Raw genomic sequence first — 13,965 nt, 5'->3', positions numbered from 1 at the left:
TTTGCCAAAGGTCACCTTTCTTTTCAATTCAATACCATTGTCATTCAATCCTAAAGATATTGCTAAATTACAGGGAAGAATAGGATCTTTCATTTGGAACTCCAAATCACCCAGAATCTCTCGAATAAAAATGAGAAGAAAACTGAAAACAGGAGGACTCGCCATGCCAGACATTCTTCACTACTGTCATTCTTTTCATTAAAAACAATGGCCGATAAGGCAGATACATCCTGCTTGGGTCGGTTATTTCAGGCACTACTACATGGTATTCCTCTAGGGCACAAATCTTTCTTATTTAAATTTGGAGACCCCAGATTCTATAAAAAGGTCAGATTAAAGATTTTAGATACGGCACTGAGAAATTGGGTGTTTGTTAGAAAAATATTGGGTATCCCGTATTATACACCTCAGGCTCCTATATGGGATTCCCCTGGAACACCTGAATGCCTCAGAGACCGACTGTCGCTTCCCCTTAAAACAGCTGGTATTATGCAGTGGCAGGATCTTCTTGATAACTCGCAGCTATTGGGGTGGGATTTACTCTCTAGGCTGACTCTCACCAGGTTCAAATATTATCAGTTATCTAGCTGGTGGCCTACTATATCTTGGGATCTAACAACTAACCCTAAGTTTGACCTGGTAAAGAAGAAAGAGAGATGGAAAAAAGAGATTTCCTTTTGGTATGAGGCATTAAATGAGAAAGATGAAGTCACAGAACTCGAACTTAATAAGCTGTGGGGAGGAGTGGAAATATTGCAATGTGATAATCTACCAGCTCTATGGGAAGACTCTTTTAAATGGCTAAACACAGTGGTGAAATCAGCCCCTTTAAAACGAAATCATCTGTTCACTCTGTATAGAGCATATATATCCCCGAAAAAACTGGCTCAGATTACGAACCTTGAATACTGTTGCCCATGTTGCAAGGCTTCTACAGCAGATGACTTGCACATGTTTGTAGAGTGTCCAGAATTGTTGTCCTTCTGGTCTAAAATCGAAGAATTCATAACAGAGGTTTTGGATATACATTTTGTCATTTCCCCTAAGATAATTCTCTTTGGCTTAGGAGTAGAGTACCAGCTCAATGATATGAAGACCAAATTTGTATTTTATGTAATGATCTTAGCTAGGCGGGAAATTTGCAAGACCTGGAAATCAGAGAATGCTCCCACCTTTTTTGACTGTCTGAAATACATTATTTATATTAGTGAGTCTGACATGGCATGCAATAGCTCTAGTCAAGATAAGATCTGGGCGGCCCTGGTGGCTTGGCAGAACAGATGAGAGTATTCCTATGATTTCACCTGGGTACTGTTGGTGCTTGGTCTCCAACCCAATTAAGGGCCTTCTAGTTTAAGGGTATGGAGTGGACATAGCAAATAGCAAAGCCTAGAGGGGTGTTCTCTATCCTCTCCTATCCTGGATTAAATCCTTGAGGCCGGTACATCACAATATGGAGAGGAGATACCCTATCTGGAATACCCATTATTGGTATATGAGGAATACAAACAAAAAGGAAGAAAAAAAGAAAAAGAAAAAAGAAAAAAGGAAGAAAAAAAGAAGAAAAAAAAAGAAAAAAAAAAGCTTAAATTGCTTTCAGATTAGTAAATTGAGTTAGTGTTAATAGTCTTTGCAGCTGGTCTGCAAGGAGGAGTCTCCTGTTAGCGCCCTTCCATTTCTGGTGCTTTGCAGCAATTTTAAGATCTCCTTAGAGTTTTTCATTGCTCATATGGGTGTATTTCTGATATTTATATGTTTCCCTCGTCTTCATTGTTCACGAGAAAGTGTCACTCATAGTCGTTAAAATTTCACTCATAATTACACTAAAATTATGAAAACATCCCACAAAGCATTGTGAAACCTTGGCAGCTATGCTGACTGCATCCTGCCCCTCCTCAGCTGGGACCCTACTTTATTAGACTGTTTCACACTGCCCAATTTGGCCACTCAAAAGCCTAATGTTTGTTGAAATGTTTGAGCAGTTGAACCTCACCCTGGAACATGAGAACAATTAGCATCAGACATAGTCTAAGCACACATCTTGCATTATGTTGTGTCAGATGTGGTGGTCTGTCCTAATATTTACATAAATAACAATTTAAATTACACACTATTTTGTCTTATTTGTTTTATAGCGCTACCCAATCCAGGGTGTCGGAGCTCTTTAAATCACACATGCACATTATACAATGACAATAAATCAAATGTGTGTAAATCAATTTACAGGATGTGTTAAATAAGATAGTGAGGGTTACAAGGTATAGGAGTCTCATGTCCTTTCCTTCATAATTTGCTGTGCTATAGGAGAAGGATTACTAAAGGATCTCTGTGTTTAAAGCAATAACCCACTTACCCATCTACATAAAATAAAAAAGTCTGTCATCTGTATATCGCATGAAGTGCTTTGTGTGAGACATATTAACCCTCTATGCTACATTGATTCAAAACCGGTACTAGACAAAATGCCAGTCTCTCCAGCAAGAGCATTAACTTCCAGATTTATCTTTCCATTATTATTATTTCCTGTAACCAATTAAGCAGAACAGATACACTGCCACGTTTCTCCTTGTTGCCAATTACATTCTGGCAAAGCTTTAATAAATAAATGCATTAGTGGAAGCCTAGATCTTGAACCGGGGTTGCATCGCTTTTTTGCCACAACTTCGGCGCAAACTCTAATTTGTTAAATATTGTAATGCGCTCAAATGTGCTCATGATAGACCTGCTTAACAAATGCGAGGTCTTAGAATCTGATGTCATTTTTTGTGATATGTTAATCAAAAAGGACTAGCCTATTGTGAAGGCTTTATCAGGACTCAAAGCTGTTTGGCGAGGTGCAAACCATTAGGTTTTTTCATGAAGCCCTCACCCACCAACCTAGTTGGTGGCATGCTTCATCATCGGGCCCACCCAGTGACACCGAGTGTGTCCTGGGTGTGCTTCTACGCCTGAATACAGCGGAGCAGGTATGTAGCTGAGTATGCAGTGTAGTGACGTGAATAGTGAAAGTTAAAAGCTATACCCTGGTCCCAGTACCCGAGGGTTAATTAGACTTTAATAGCTGGGCCTCTGTTAGCGTTTAAAAAGGCTGGTGGATATAATAGGAGTATATATTAGGGTCTCCTGCATCCAGGTGTGGTCTACATGTTTCAGCCAGGCCTTTAAAGTTAAAACTGGCTTTCCTCAGGACCATCAAATAAGTGAAGGTGCAATCTTATACTCAAGTGAGTGTGTTGATTGAAAAATGTAAGCACTCTCTAAGGTGCTTTATGTGGGCGAGGGGGATTCCGTAACCAAGCATAACTGGACATACAACATGTATGACAAACAAACATATAGAGGAGAGTTTTAGCATGGTAGCTTATGATCACAATAAGACGTTTAAATACCGATTTATAAGGTGCAGTAAAGACGATAAAATGCGGCAAAAGTGTAACCGTATTGGTGGTACGGTTAACGTGAATGTTTATCGGGATAAGCATATATATTTGTGGGGCTAGGAGAAGTCAGTATCACACACAAATAAGTGGTTGGTGAACATTTCACAAAATGCCAGGAACATGGATAAGTTGGCACAGAGATTTATTCAATAACACCCCATCCTTCAGCTGCCAAGGAGTAACTGACTTCAAGAGAACATCACTTAGAACAGCATTCTAAGGTCCACAGAACCCTCAGCAACAGAGATGAGAGAGGACACTACACATCTTCTTTCTTATAATAAAAGTTCAACTTTACAATTACAGAACATAAAGCATAGAACAATAAAAGAAAGTAATACAGAATTTAAGACATAGTTAATTACATGATGACAAAAACACTTCAATTCACATAATCCTTAAGATAGACAGGAATTCTTTTAATCCGAGCACTACTTCTGACATGTGATTCATCAGATGCATCTAAACCAGAAAACTTACTTTTAGACAAACTCCTACCTAAAATACATTCCTTAACAACAGCGACACAATTAAAATTCCAGATCTTACCATTCTCTAATTTTACAGAATTCTTAAAACACTTTATGACACGCATAGGAGCAGAATATTTTTTTACTTTTAAAAAAAAAACATTTTTATTGACTTTTGCAGCATAAAAAACAAACAACAAGCATGTTCATATTGAGCAACACTCCCACATTCCTAACCCCGACCCTTCCTTCTCCTCCCCCGTTCTAGGACACAGGTTCTTGTATCCAATAGTTCATCCAGCGGCATCGCCCAAGTCCATAACATTAGTAGTTCTGGGTCCTGTGGCCCTCTCCCATCGATGTCGATCATATGCTCATGCCTACAAGTTCCCTCATAGCCCTCCATCCAAGCCATGGTAGTGACGCCATTTGCCCCACAACCTACCAAATTTCTTTGGGCACCCTCTCGCTTTGTATGTGACCCTTTCGGCCGCCATATATACATCCATTCCCCTCCTCCACTCCTCCAACTGTGGTGCGTCAGGCGCCCCCCACTTCCGGGCCACGTCTCTCTTAGCCACCACCAGAGCTAACAAAAGGAAGATCATCAATGGGCAGGCCAAGTCTACATCATTGGTCATTTCCAGGAGTACCAACTTCAGGTCTAACGGAATGGCACTTTCCAGCACCTCTCCGAGTTCTGAAAGGACTCCCCCCCAATATGTTTGAATGTTCGGACAGGACCAGAGCGTGTGGAGGAAGTCCCCCCTGTCGTGGCCACACGGTAGACAGCTGGGGTCAAGGACTCTCCGTATTTTATGCAGGTACACCCTATCAAAATAGGTCCTATGGAGTATCTTAAATTGGATCAATCTAAGTCGTGATTTAATCTCTACCTCCCTAGGATGCATTAAGCCCACACCCCAATCTACTTCATCCATGTCCCCCACCTCCCGCTCCCACTTGGCCCTAAGGCCCTCAAGTCTATCCGGTCTATTATTCATTATCGTTTTATACGTCAAGGACACTGCCTTCCCAGGAATCCATTCTTGCAAAAGGCGTCCTTCCAATGGAGCGTACTCGGGGAGTGCCTCCGTCAATGCCCCTTCTGCCCTCCATGCATGACGCAATTGCATATATTTAAAATATTGGGAGCGATGAAGCCCATACTCCTGTTGCAGTGAGGGGAAATATTGTAGCGCCCCCTTCTTTATCACATCTCCCAAAGTAGAGATGCTGATGGCATCTCAACGCTGGAACCCTCTCAACTTGTTAAGTTCCTTCAGCCAGGCGCATTTCCAAAGCGGGGTTTCTTTAGTTGATTTGTGTTCCCACCCAATTGTCTTGGTCGCCCTTTTCCATGCCCCCAATGTAATTTTAGTGGCCGGCAGCAGTCTGGCCTGCCCCCTGCCTCCGTACAGATAGTATATACACGTGTGAGTGCCCATGGTGTACCTTTCTAGCGCCTAGGTGGGGTGTGTGGCCGGTGCGTGTAGCCATTCGTTAACAGGGGCCAGGTGCTCCGCCCAGTAGTAGGCCTCTAGGTCAGATAAGGAAATCCCCCCATCGTATTGGTGTCTCTGCAGGGTTGATAATGCTACCCTGGGTTGCTTTTCCAGCCAAAGGAAAGACCTCAGTTCTGCATGGATGTCCCGGAAGACCCTACACTGCATGGGGAAATATTCATTCTGGAAGGCATATAAAAATCTTGGGAGTGAAATCATTTTAAACATCGCCGCCCTACCCAGCAGCATCAGGGGGAGCAGTTGCCATCTGGCCGTGTCCTCGATAAAGTTACGCAGTACGCAAGTAATATTCCGTTCATAGGAAAGGGTACCATTGGTCGTTATAAAGATCCCTAGATATGTGAATCCCTCGATAGTCGTCTGCATTCTCACCGGCAACGTCGGCCACACATCCCTTCCTTGGGGTTCCTAGAGCGTCGATTTGTGCCAATTGATCCAGTAACCAGACTTGGCCCCATAGCGGTCCAGCTCCGAGAACAGCGCCGGTATAGTAACCTCAGGCTGTGTGATATAGAGAAGTATGTCATCCACGTACAGCGCCCTTTCCGGGAGGAACCCCGTTTGGTCGAGGTGGACCAGTCCCGCTATGACCCGTCGCAGACGTTGCATATAGCTTCGCCTCCACATTTAGGAGGGAGATGGGTCGGTAGGACGAACAGTCATCCGGTGGCTTACCCTGTTTGGGAATTGGAATGATCGTGGCCTGTCGGAGGTCCAATCGGAATTGCCCCTCTGCTTCAGCATCCACAAAGAGGCCCAGTAGGTGGCGGGTCAGGAGATCCGCTGTTTTTTTGAAGAATTCCACCGGAAAACCATTAGGGCCCGGGGCCTTCCCCGCGCGGAGCCTAGTCAGTGCCTCCCTAATTTCATCCTCCGTAATATCCGCCTCCAGGTCCTGTTGATCTATCTCCTCGAGCGTCGGGAGGGTGATGTGTGCCATGTATTGCAGTGCGTCCTCCCTCGTCCCCAGCTCTCGTGCGTCATAAAGGCTTTATAGAACCGCGTGAAGGTGTAGTGTAGTTCCTATTTTCCCTATAGGCTCTGCGCATTGGAATAACATAAACAGCAGTGTAGACGTAGGACTGAGGTCCTCTAGGTCCCTACTGACTATGTTAGACTTAATTTAGGTTTGCGCCAGCTAGCTCAGAGGTCACTAGAAACTTTCTTGAATGAATAGGAAGGGATCAGCTTCCCTGGCTCAGACAAGAAGGGATTCAGCTTCCGACAACCGCATAAGCATGACAACTTTGCTCCCTCACAATAAGAGTAAATCTCAAGAGTCGTGTGAAAACAATAGACAGTAATTTCACTCAGTCAGATGTGCGTTCTTAGTTTCACCAGAGTGCAGAGAAGAGAGAGACAGGCGTTTTCAATAAAAGGTATTATTTATTGAGCAGTCTTCCTTCTCATGCAAGAGAAATGAATTGCCACAATTGCAAAACTTAATATAAAGTAAAGTACGTACAGTAAAAGGAGTATTATGAAATAATACTGTAAAAGCATTGATATGGTTTCTTAGCCATAAGATACTTTAAAATGGATAAAATATATACATACATATATACATAGGCTAACGTGCTCAACTGGTGCTTCTAAAATACGCCTACCCCGGTGTACCTGACCTAAGCCTAATACGTGGGAAGGAGTAAGTGAGTAGCAGTTTAAGTTAAGTTGGTTTTGCCAATAATCTGATACAAGAATTCTCTCTAAGGGTTTAGTCAGCACTGTACCTTGGGAATAGAATGTAGGAGGTCTGGTATCTCTCTCTCAGGACTCGATATCCCAGTCACCCACAAGGGTAGGCTGGAAACGCCGGAGCTGGATTTTCTCGGCAGGAGAAAAGACAACGTCTTTCTCAGCGCGTCAAAGAGGAGGGGCAGCGTCTGTGGGCTCTCGCATCAGCTGGGCTCTCGGCAAGTAGATTAGCTGCTCTGCTCCAAAACCACCACCGTGTGTTTGCTGAAGGCAACGTTGGTATATTTATACCTGAAAGGTGCCGAGTTTGACGTAAGGTTTGGACATAAGACGTCAATAAAGATGTCACTAAGAACTGGCCGTTCCATTCCAGGAAAAACATCTCCACAGAGGGTTCCAATTCCGCACCGGCCCTCTACTGGTCTCGCTCTATGCGGACGACATGGTTTGATATGTCCGTACTCCGGAGACCAATCTACAACCCCTGCTATCTGAGATTGCACGCTTTGGCGAGTACTCGGGCCTCAGGGTAAATTGGCACAAGTCGCAATTGTTTCCACTCACCCCCGCCACCGCGCAGTGGCCCTGCTCCCTCCCATTGGAGTGGTGTGAAGACTCTGTCAAATACCTGGGAATACATGTGCATCTCGACACCGTGTCCATTATTCGCTTGAACTACGGACAAGCTCTCGACTTCCTGGAAGATAACACCGACAGGTGGTTCCGTCTCCCTTTATCAATGGCTGGGCGCATCGCCATTGTCAAGATGGTGGTTCTCCCCCGGTTTTTGTACCTCCTCAATAACATACCGATCCCCCTTACCAAGGTTTTTTTACACAATTACGCACTGCCCTGCTGAGATTGGTGTGGGGGGGAACGCCCACGACTAGCCTGGCGCACGCTGACTCTACCTTACGAGAAAGGTGGCTTTGGGGTCCCAGATTTCTACATTTACTACCTGGTCGCCCAGTGCTCCTATGCTCACCCGTGGTATCATCCTGACGCCAGAATTCCACATTTGAAACCTGAGGCTGACGCGGCGCTCCTGGTGACCCTTGCCACGATTCTTCCCAAGGGCCTCCCCCGAGAACCACATGACATACTCCCACTCACCACGACGACTTGGGCTTGGGACAAACTCAGGCGCTTGCTGCACATTGACATGTTGTACACTTCTGCCCTCCCACTGCCCATTTCCCACTGGCTCCCTATAACGGGCGAAATGGTGATACGCAGATCGCTATCGAAATTCCAACTACACACGATTGGCGACCTGTTCCCAATGGCCACGCCTTCACTATAACTGAAGACCCCCGATTTACCGATCAAACTTTTATGGATACATTCGTACTCACAAGAGTGCGGCCGCTGTTGAGAGCTACATTTCCCACATTCCCTCTGCCACCGAATGATAATCCGGCGCTTACATCCATCATACAGAATACATCGGGGGCTCACGTAGTGTCCAAACTCTACAAATTGTGCTTGTCCTCACTTCCCTCGTCGGATGAGGCGGTTCGCGCTGCATGGGAACAAGATCTAGGCATACAGATCTCTGACGACCAATGGGAGGCGTGTTGTGCCATAACCAGAGAGGTCTCCATGAATAGCAGACACAAACTCATACACTTTAAATTCCTTCGAAGGCTGTACCACACGCCAGTGCTTGCCCACAGAATTGACACCAGCAGACCCCACACCTGCCCCAAATGTAACGCCCCTCAGGCCGACTTTGCACACCTTTCCTGGACCTGCCCGAGACTGCACACCTACTGGGTTGAGGTACACAAAACTCTGGGTGAAATACTGGATCTGTCATTGACTGTCACGCCGGAGATTGCACTGCTGGGTTACGTGTCCAATTTCCTTCGCAAAACTCACAAATTGGCATCCATTTGCTTCCTGCTGGCCAAGAGAGAACTTGTGCTGCTTTGGTGCTCGCGACGTGCTCCCACGGTCAAATCGTGGCTCAGGAGTGTGGCGGACTGTAATGTGAACAGTGTGGAATATTCGGAGCAGCTCCCGGCCTCCTCCCGCCCTGCAGACATCTGGGGTCCGTATCGCCAATATCTTACGGGGAAAGCAAGGGAGGCGCCCTCTCAGTCCCTACATCCCAACACTCCGACCGGGGTGGGTTAGATCGTGGGGGCCCCCCTTCTTTGTACCCGCTCTGGTGTTGATTTCATTGCGACACACTTCCGCCCCTTGTGGGCTGTGGCCAGGTACTTGTGGGTTGGGGTCTCCTCACCTTTCCTGGCAATGGGGCCGTTTTTTCCTGTGGCTGCAGGATTTTGTACAGTGTTTGGTTCATTCCTCGGACCTTTATGTCATCGACCACATGTGTACGCTCTTGATCATTGCCCGTATCCTAGAAGGGTGGCACAGGACATCGTCATCTTTAGCTATAATGTGGTTGTTGTCAAAAGTAATGCTCATCATCACACTAGCTGAGTTGCTATGTTGGTCTTGCAAGATAACAAATATGATTTCTGTTTCTTTTATCTTCCTTTTAATTTTCGTGCTATTAGTTTTAATTTCTATACATATCTGTTGCCTTATCAGAAAATGTTTCTACTGTTACATCCACAATGTTCTACTACGCAATCCTACTGGACACCTACATGTACTACTTGATATGTTGACTGTGATACCTGATATTCCTATGTACATGGTGTATATTCGTTTTGTACTAACGTGAATTGCTTCAGCAGCCTCAATAAAGTGCTTTAACAAAAAAAAGAACTGGCCGTTCTTACAGTGCTTGCAGGAGTTCTATTACAAATCAAAACAAAGCAAGTGGGGATTTCCCAGGTTGCTGGAGGTTTGGTGTGTCGAAAGAACTCGCTGTGCTTTCTAGGAATCCAAGTAAGTAGCTTTTGCCGTGCCTTGGACTGCAAGGGTGATTTTACTGAAATATGGATCTGATTCTTATGCCATTATATGGATTGTTAGACCTGTCTGACTTTTTGCGTAGTCCCTCCAATTTATTATTTATTTTGTCCCCTTTTTGCCCCTCATACCTTTATTAATTTTTGTGTCCACTAGCTTTTTCTAGGTGTTGGTCAAGGGGATAGGTGTTCTTTCCCCCCTCATAGTTTTTCACCTCAGGCCTTGAGGCCTTTTCTGACAGGAATATAGCTGGAGACACAAAATGGTGGCTACCAACTGCCCTAACTGCCAAACCTAGAACCTGTCCCATAGAGTAGAATAGGGCGTTCCAGAACCTTCTGGTCCCTTCTGGACTTCTGAGGGTCAGCCTATAAAAGGCGGAATGCTGGACAGCCATTTTGTCTAACCAGAGAGAGTCAGTTGGAGGACAGGCTGTAGCAGAAGGTGGGGGGTAGGATAGTCAGAGGGTTGACCTATTGATTCACCACCCTTCCTCCCTTGGGTTACTTGACTTGTCCCCGCTACATGGGATTCCTGGAGACCCTGGGCGCCTAACCAACCTCTAGTTGAAAGATAGGGGTGGGAGAAGGAGAAGGAGACTGCGGCGCTGTGGAGCGCAGTCCTCTGCCCAGTGGAAGAGACTTTGAAAGAGTGTCCCTCATTCCCTGTCACCAGCCTCCGTCCAGTACTGAGTGGTAATTGGACCTTGATAGGAATAGGAGAGAAGAGCTGCTGGGTGAGGAGATCTAGCGCTGTTTCCCATCTCCCTGGGTATCAGAGAAGGCTAATGCCCTTGTGTCCCTGAGGGCCCTTACCGGACGCGCAACCAGCAAAACCCCCTGGTTCCCTCGTGAACTGGACAAAGGAGAGAGGTGCCGGTCTTCGGGAGAAAACGCCGCCTTAGCTGTGGGCGGGACCACGGGGGCTCCAGTCGCGTTGCTGTGCAGCGCCCCTGTTATGAGGAGAAGGTGAGGGCGAGACACTGTCAAAAGGCGCCTTCGTGCATGCCCGAGTTGATGCAGTTATCCCTGGAAGGAGGGGCCGGGAAGTGTGCAGGCCCGTGAAAGAGACGCTGCTTAGTGTCAGGTGATCGGGACCGCCTCCCGCCTTGTGCCGCTAGTCTCCTGCACCTGCGCGGTGGCACCGCTGCGAGAGAGACGTCACGGACCGGCGGGAGGAAGAACGTCGAGGGAGCAGGTACTGGCGCTTCACCGTGCCTAGAACCCCTTTCCCTGCTTGAGCTCCAACACGGAGGAGCGGCAGTGAGCAGAGGGGAGGGGCGGGAGCCTGCCACGAGTGCCTGCACAGTTGGTGTTGTTTTCCCCGCGCCAGCACCGAGTGGAGCAGCTGGCTGGGGGAAGGTAGCGGACTGGTCAGCTACCGGCTGGGACATCGAAGGAGCCGCCTGTCAGCCCAGATTCTGGAAGACTTTGGCAGTGCAGGCCCACAAGACAGTAAGGAGTGAGTGGGTGAAGGGGAAGACTGAGCACTCCCGAGGATTAATCACCTTATGGGTTAGAGGAGTGGGATTCTAGAAAAGGGTCTTTCCTTTCTGAGGAAAACTAGTTCTAGTGCACATGAGAAGTGCCCTGGCTCACTGTTCGTTTCGCCTTTCATTGTGATTAAGTGGGGGGGGGAAGAGTTCCTCATAGAAGCTGCTGGCGCTCATGTGAAAATCTAGGACAACTGAAACCTCTCATTGAATGTGTACCTTTTGAGTGAATAGAGGTGCTGAGGGGGAAAGGTATAGAATCACATGGAAGTTAAACCTAACCAAATTTGGGAGTCTAATGTAATGAACTGTTGATACTATCTAATGAAAAGTTAGTGTTACTGGAAGTATTATTATTAATGTTCAAGACAAACTGTAATGTACTAAACTGTGATTGCTAGAGACAAGAGAGCAAATACTATTTTTATAAACAAGTACTTATTTTTCCAACATTGGTGTAGTGCCCTTTTTGAGTGTTATTGCGTTAATTTACTGCTGGGTGGTTGGCAACCTTCACACTTGTGCCTTTAGTGAATGTGACCTGCCCTAGGCCAGGCTACCTTAGGTGACCTGACAACCCAGGTTCCAACAAATTGGTGTCCAGTGGTGGGATCCTGACTGTGGTTGCAGCTACTCAGTAGTAATTAAACGTAATACACTAAGCCTGCACCAGGAGTTTTCTCCTAGCGGCCCTCCTAATTTGTCTTTTTGCTTTTCCAAATTTGTTGCTGGTGGTGGGTGGAGGTTATCCTCAGATCACGCTTCTTAGTTCTCTCCTGAGTGCTCATTTAATCCCATATTTGAAGAATGGAATTAAACCTTGAGGAGCTAGAGTCCTACACTGTGACCCAACTTAAAGAGTGGTGTCAACGACAGGGGGTATTCTTCAAAAAAGGTGCCAAGAAAAGCGAGTTACTGACAAGCATAAGGGCATGGGTGGAAGCTTATATAGAGGAGGAACAGGACACAGAAGAGGGTGATAGGGACACTGTCCTTGAGACTGTAATGCTGTACCAAGCTGAAGGGGGGAATCTGCTGACAGGTCCCAGGACACTTTCGAGGGAGGGCAGCAGCGTCTCGGTGAGGAGTTTAACTGACGCCGAGCTGGAAGACAGGAGGAAGGAGAGGAGACTGAAATTGGATTTAGCTAGAATGGAAATGGAGAGGGAGGACAGGAGGTTGGCCCACGAACGAACCATAAAGGAGCTAGACCTTCAAGCCTTAGCACTAAGGTCTCCTAATCCAAACAATGGTGGCAGCGAAAACAAAGTAAATACCAGGGAACCCAGACCCTATCTACCCAAGGATGTTATTGCTAGTTACACCACAGGCAATGACATTGCCAAAGGGTTAGCCGCATATGAAGTCTCTTTAAGGGCTCATGGGATCTCAGAAACTCACTGGGGGGGGTGGGCTGTATAAGTATATGCCACCTGCTGGCAGGGATACCTTGTTGGCTCTGGAGCAGGATGAGCAAACCCACTACCCTACAATGAAAGTGGCACTGGTGAAAAAGTTTGGACTTACCCCTGAAAAATACAGGCAAAAATGTAGGGGAAGTCACAAACTGAGTACCCAGAATTGGGTGGATTTCTTAGATTACGCCAAGAAAGCCTTGGAGGGTTGGGCCAAGGGCAGTGAGGTGAAGGATTATGAGGGGCTGTATGATCTATTTTTGAAAGAGCACCTCCTCGAGAAATGTTTTCCCGAGCTGCGCCAACACCTGGTGGACAGCAAGCTGACCAATCCCCGGAAGCTTGCAGAGGAGGCGGACATCTGGGCAAGTACCCGGGTGTCCTCAAAGGGGACTGGAGGGGATTCCCAAAAGGCCGGACAGGGCGCCCCCCAGAAGAAGGAGGGGGGAGATAAAAAGAGGGAGTTCTCTAAAGGTCCCCAAAACAATTTCCAAGGGAAGGAAACAGGTTTCACCCCTAAGGCAAACCCGCCCAGAAACCCTAATCCTGGCCAAAGCCAGCAGCCAAGGGTTCTCCACTGTTTTGAGTGTGGTGGTGTTGGACATTATAAGGGAGATGTCAGATGCCCAAAGAGACCACCCCCTCCCACCGGAGGAAAACCACCGGGAGTAGCTAGTGTAGCGCTCGGGGAGGAGTTGCCCTTAGATAAGGGGGGTGAATGGGCGGGTGTCACCTTAGTGTCCCTGGGAGAGCGGGAGATGGTTCCAAAGATCCAGGTGCCCCCAAATACTGCAAAGTATGGGCAATGGGTCACCATCAATGGCCAGAGAGGGGAGGCTCTGAGAGATACAGGAGCCAGTATGACTATGGTGAGAAGTCAACTGGTGTCTCCAGAGCAGGTGGTTCCCCATGTACTCCACCCCGCCGCGATGGCTGACGGCAGAATGGGCCACTATCCAGTGGCTGAGGTTCCCTTTGAGTGGGAGGGGGTTGCAGGTTCACTTCGAGTTGCCGTAAGCCCTGCCGTGCCAGTTGATT

This window comes from Lissotriton vulgaris, chromosome 7 (assembly GCF_964263255.1).
Source record: "Lissotriton vulgaris chromosome 7, aLisVul1.2, whole genome shotgun sequence".
Classification (NCBI taxonomy): Eukaryota; Metazoa; Chordata; class Amphibia; order Caudata; family Salamandridae; genus Lissotriton; species Lissotriton vulgaris.
The sequence above is the reverse complement of the archived record's forward strand: the minus strand, read 5'-3'. Positions refer to the sequence as shown.